This window comes from Xenopus laevis, chromosome 5L (assembly GCF_017654675.1).
Source record: "Xenopus laevis strain J_2021 chromosome 5L, Xenopus_laevis_v10.1, whole genome shotgun sequence".
Taxonomy (NCBI): Eukaryota; Metazoa; Chordata; class Amphibia; order Anura; family Pipidae; genus Xenopus; species Xenopus laevis.
The window spans coordinates 55,042,920-55,048,919 of NC_054379.1; positions in this window are offsets into that span (position 1 = coordinate 55,042,920).

Sequence of the window (6,000 nt, forward strand, 5' to 3'; positions counted from 1 at the left end):
ATGAGCCCTGTTTTAAATAGGTCACTGCTGCTGTTAAAGGACTGAAAAAAGATACAATGCCATACCAGGGCACAGGTTTTATATATTTAGCATATAGCATGTATTGTACAGTATGTGGTGCTTTTAGAGATGCCACACTAAGGGGGTTATTTACTAAGCTCCGAATACCCGAAATTCCCCGAAATCCGAAAAATTCATGATTTTTTTTGCAAATTATTAAACCCGAGGGCTAAAAAGCCCAAATAAAAAAACACGGCATCTCAAACCTGTCGAGGTTGCATAAAAGTCAATGGGAACAGTCCCATTGATTTTTGATTGTGTCGGGGGAAAATTCACAAAAAAATCGTGAAAATCTGAGCTTTTCCCGCAAAGCAAATTTTCAGGAAAATGTAATAACAAATAAGCGTTAAAAACCAGAGCGGGTTAGATCGGAGTTTGTAGCAGGAAATATTGAGATAAATTCGGATCTGATAAATAACCTCCATAATATGCAGATAAGAGGTGTCTAGTGCACACAATAAGTGATGTCATCATTCATTAGTATTATGTCAAATATCATATAAAAACAATACCAGAGAAAATTACTATTTGTCCCCCTCTTCCCCTTATTTTTGCACATTGACAAGACTGGAATCTGGCTGTTACTGAGTACACAGAGCATGGTTCAGCTAAAAAATGCACACTTTCTGGCCAAAATCCACACCGTGTGCAGAGTGACAGGCAGATTGCAGTCCACAACAACACTTTCTTTGCCAATATTATCAAGTTCTGCTAACACTTTTTCTCTACTGAAGCTAAGAAAAAATGATACTTCTTATTTACAGATAGGTTATGTTGCCTTTAAAACACTTGGTCGTTTTTTTCTTGGATGCATATGAAAAGCATCAAGATGATCCACCTAATTTTATTTCTAGATATGTTACACTGTTTTGATGTCTCATATCTACAGAAACAGAATCAGAGTTGTCTTTTACTACACTGTTAAATTATTCTGCTGTTAATATAGTTTACCATTTTACCAGTTTACCAACTTTTCCTGCTTGCCACATAGCTGTAAAAGATATGATGTTAATATCAGTGACCTTTTACTTTGTACAAATGGTCTACTACATTTCTTTAAGATTATTTGCATTTGAAAAACTAACAATTTGCTATACAACATTTAAAAAAATGGCTGTTGGTTAATTTAAATTTTTTTTGCATAATACTGAGTGACACGCATGAGTGTTTTGGTTTTATTCAGGGGCACAAGTTCCTTCACTAGGCCTAATAGGCAGGTTTCTTGGGAATGCACATTGGGAAATGCCAGATTGTAAACCAAGTACCTCATCACCTCCCTCCAGAAACTTTGGATGCCTCTGACTACTGATATCTAGGGCACCTGCACTCCAACTCTCTACCTATTTTTTTGAAGCTTTGTCGGGGTAATGTACAACTGGTGGATACATTTGTATTGAATCAGCCTATCACGCAGAGAGATTAGATCACCATAGAGTGAGTCAGTGGCTTCATCCCACTGCTCCTGGCTAAGGGCAGGAATAGTCTGCTGACAGCATCACTGGGCTCTGGTAAATGGTGGTGGGATTGTGCACGAGTTTCTGATACAGACTGGATGTCAACTTTTCCTGCTTTGGGTCATGAAGTATTAATTCTACTGGAGGGGTATTGTATGCCACCTCCAAGTAGAAAACTGAGCTTTAAAGGGGTTGTTCACCTTCCAAACACTTTTTTCAATTCAGTTGTTTTTAGATTGTGTTTTTAGATTGTTCCCCAGAAATAACTTTTTTCAATTACTTTCCATTATTTATTTTTTACGTTTTTTCCAAAATCTAAGTTTAAAGGTGAATGTTCGTGTCTGTGGTGCTTGAGTTTGCCAGCTCAGTAATTCAGGTGCAGACTCTAAACTGTTACAATTTTGCAACATTTATTTGATACATTTCTCAGCAGCATTTCTGGAGTATTTAGCAACAATTGTATCAATTCTAACAGCTGCCTGTAATGAAACCCAGAGATTCTGCTCAGCAGGGACAAAGATAACAAATGTATCAACTAATGTATCCATTTAGAACAGTTTACAGGATCGGCGACCCCCCTCCCAGAGCTGCTTCAGAAGGAGAGAAATGACACTTTACACTTCAATATTAGAAAAACTGTCACACATAGAAAATAGAAAGTCATTGGTAAAAGTCGTTATTTCTGGTGATCTATCTGGAAGCAACTAGTTGTTTGAAGGTGAACAACCCCTTCTATAGAGTTGTAATTTTAGCTCATTGAGTTGTGTCTTTAGTTAAAATATAGGGAATGCCTGGTTTGTCAAATATCTCCCAGGAATTTTAGACCTTTTGCTGGCCAGTAGATGAAGTCTTGGAGAGATTTAAAATGGGATAAGAGTTCCTCCATAGTGGCAAGAAGGGGGAGATTAGAGGTGGCTTGTGGCCAGTGTATGAGCATGCTATCTGCCACGCTTTAAAGGGTGTGGATATCATGGTGGGGTAGTTATCATAGTCACTCCGTCTCCTGTATGGCATATTCCTAATTGCCTCCAAGGAGCCCAGCCTGGAGGCCAGAAGTAAGAGGGTGGGATCCTCAATGGAGGCTGTGGGTCACCTCTGCTTCCATAAAGGCTGACACTGCTTCTCCAACCTCTGCTTTGGACAGTTTCCTGGCATTAGCTATTTCACAGATTAGCACCCCTATAGCCACCACCTTAGAAGCTTCCCACAGATCATCCTCCTCTTGGGAGCGGTCCCTGATCTTAATGTTTAAAAGCCAGAGGGGAAGAGTCTCCAGTTAGCTCTGCCACACTGGTCTGAAAATGCTCTGTGAAATTACCATGGTGACCCGTTGACCAAAGTCTGCAGAGGCTAGGGGCAGATCTATTTGGCAGAGGGAGGCATGTCTGGTGCAGTTGCAGGAATACTGTCTCTTGCCCAGGTGCTTCCATCGCCAAAGTTCTATTAAGCCCAGGTTGTCTACCCATCATTTCAGGCTCTGGTTGTGACTGCTTGTTTGGCCCAGCCTATCAAGGCAGGGGTCAAAGATGACATTGTAGTCATCTAGTAAGCAGATTGGGCCATTTGTGAAGGAAGATGCTGCGTATAAGGCGCTCTAGGAGGGGTAATGAGAATGGTGTGGCAGTAAATATTGGCCAGCATGAGAAACTGATTGGCAAGCTTACAATGGAGGACTATGTATCGGCTATAGAAGAAAGAATAAATTCCCTTTTTAATGAGTATCGAGACCCCTCTAGCATGGACATGGTAAGCATGAGCCACCCAGTGTCTCTTGAGGGACAGAAGCTTTTGGCCCATTAAAGGAACAGTAACGTCAAAAAATAAAAGTGTTTTAAAGTAATGAAAATATAATGCAGTGTTGCCCTGCACTGGTAAAACTGCTGTGTTTGCTTAAGAAACACTACTATTGTTTATATAAATAAGCTGCTGTGTAGCAATGGGGGCAGCCATTTAAAGGAGAAAAAGCTCATGTTACACAGCAGATAACAGATAAGCTCTGTCTGTCTAATGGTGTTATCTGTTATCCATTAGTTAACCTGTGCCATATAGCTGTTTTTCAATTTCCGCCATTGCTCCACAGCAGCTTGCTTATATGAACTATAGTAGTGTTTCTGTAGCAAACACATCAGTTTTACCAGTGCAACACTACATGTTATTTTCATTACTTTAAAACACTTAAATTTTTTGGTGTTACTGTTCCTTTAAGAGAGTCTCTTGCAACAGCAGGACTGCAGGTTTATGTCTTTGTAACTAAAAAAACCCAGTCATTGTAAATACATGCATCTGCATAGATTTGACAGGGGACCAGGTAATGTGCATTGATCAATCGCTCTTCTTTTTCTCTATGTTTGTAGTTAATTTGGCCAGATTTTAGTACATTTTTATTTAGCCATGGAGTGCTCCCACAACCTTTCCTTTTTGCATTTTCTATTGTAGCAGATTTATTCTGTTTGGAAGTTTAGCAGCTATGCTGCAGGCCAGGCTTTCATGTGGTTGTAGCACCCTCACACCTGTCCCTTTAAATGGTGGTCTCATGCCTTTGGAAATGAGTGTTGGTCTGGGCAGTCTCTTTCTCTTAAAAGCCACAAGCGGGGAAGGATTAATCCCATGGAACCAATGCTGTGGTCTAGGTTATCTCTCTCCTTTGAAAGCTAATGGCGGTGGATGACTAAGCCCTAGGCTTGAACCCAATGCCCCAGGTTGGGAGACATTTATTTCAAGTAATGATTTAATGCCAGGAGGCTTTAGCTTTTGAGTATTATGACCAGAGGTAAATAGTTAGGGACTGCCATATAGGTTTTACCTTGACGTGTTATGGTGGCTTATCAATCTTATGATTATAATTGTGTAATTAAAAAACCCCTGTCTTCGAAAATATGTGCATCTGCATAGAATACATATGTGACAGGAGACCAGGGGATGTGAATTGATCAATCTCTCTTCTTTTTCTCTATGTCTGTAGTTAATTCAACCAGATCAGTAGCACTTTCATTGTAATTTAGTATATTTTTATTTAGCCATGAAGTGCTCCCACAAACTTTCCTTTTTGTTTTATTCCTTTAATGTAGTAGAAATAGGCAGGCCCTCTTATATTTTCAATTGAGTTGAGTCCCCTGTTATTCAAGGAGACAAGGGTTAAGGGGTTGGAGCATGTTTTCAGCATGGGGGGTAGCTGTTAGAGTCCCCTTAACTTGAGGGGGCATGTGTGAACCGTAACTTCTTAACTCCTTTATTGCTCTCTCAACGAAAAATTTTTTTTCTTTATAATGATGGGAGGTGCTCAATGTAGGCCATGTTGCAAACAGAAAGCCTTCTTATATGCAAATCCAAAAGAAACAATAGCACTCTCCACTCAATGCATCTGCGAAAATTGAAAGCTTCTTTTATTTAGGTGAGATCCCAGCAGACAAGCCCCTTTATCAAGTGCTACTTACAAAGTGTGCAAATTTTAAGGGAAGGTCAATTACAAACCACACCCTTCATGATTAGGATAAATGACATCATCAAATTGACTGACATATGTCGTGACCAGTCATAACAATCAACATGTAGGGGCATTTACTAAGCTCGAGTGAAGGATTCGAATGAAAAAAACGTCAAATTTCGAAGTATTTTTTTGGGTACTTCGACCATCGAATAGGCTACTACGACCTTCGACTTTGACTTCGATTCGAACGTTTCGAACTTCAAATCGTTCGACTATTCGACCATTCGATAGTCAAAGTACTGTCTCTTTAAAAAAACTTCGACTACATACTTTGGTAGTTTAAACCTACCGAGGTACAATGTTAGCCTAGGGGGACCTTCCCCATCACTTTTCTAAGCTTTTTTTGATCGAAGAAAAATCCTTCGATCGACCGCTTAAAATCGTTCGAATCGAAGGATTTTATCGTTGGATCTAACAATTTTTACTTCAATCGATCGATCGTAGGATTAGCACTAAATCCTTCGAATTCGATATTGAAATTCGAAGGATTTAAATTCGAGGGATTATTATTTTGACCCTTAGTAAATGTGCCCTGTAATGTTTTCAATTCCAAAGGATACATAGTACCTTAGTGAGGTGATTGTCCATTAATGTTTATAGCCCATTAATACTTATAGACCATATATATTAGTTCTTATACAGTAGTTCTATCAATCATGTGATTCTTTTGTGATGAAAATGTGGAAAAAATATTTACAATTTAAAAATCAAGCAATAATCTAATTTTTACAAAATCAGGCATAAAACTAACCGATTCATTAGTAGAAACAGGAATAACTCAATTCCTCATTCAAACCCATTGGAGCTAATGTGTTACATTTTTCAATTCACAGAACCTTTTGTTATAGTAATATTCCATCATGGTCGCCACCCCTTACAGGGGATTTGACAACCTGAAGCACAAGCCATCTTAATTGTTTACTGTTATGCCCATGGGTTTTGAAATGTCTGCTTACGGGGTAACATACTTCATTTTATCCAAATCACAGTTATCGATTG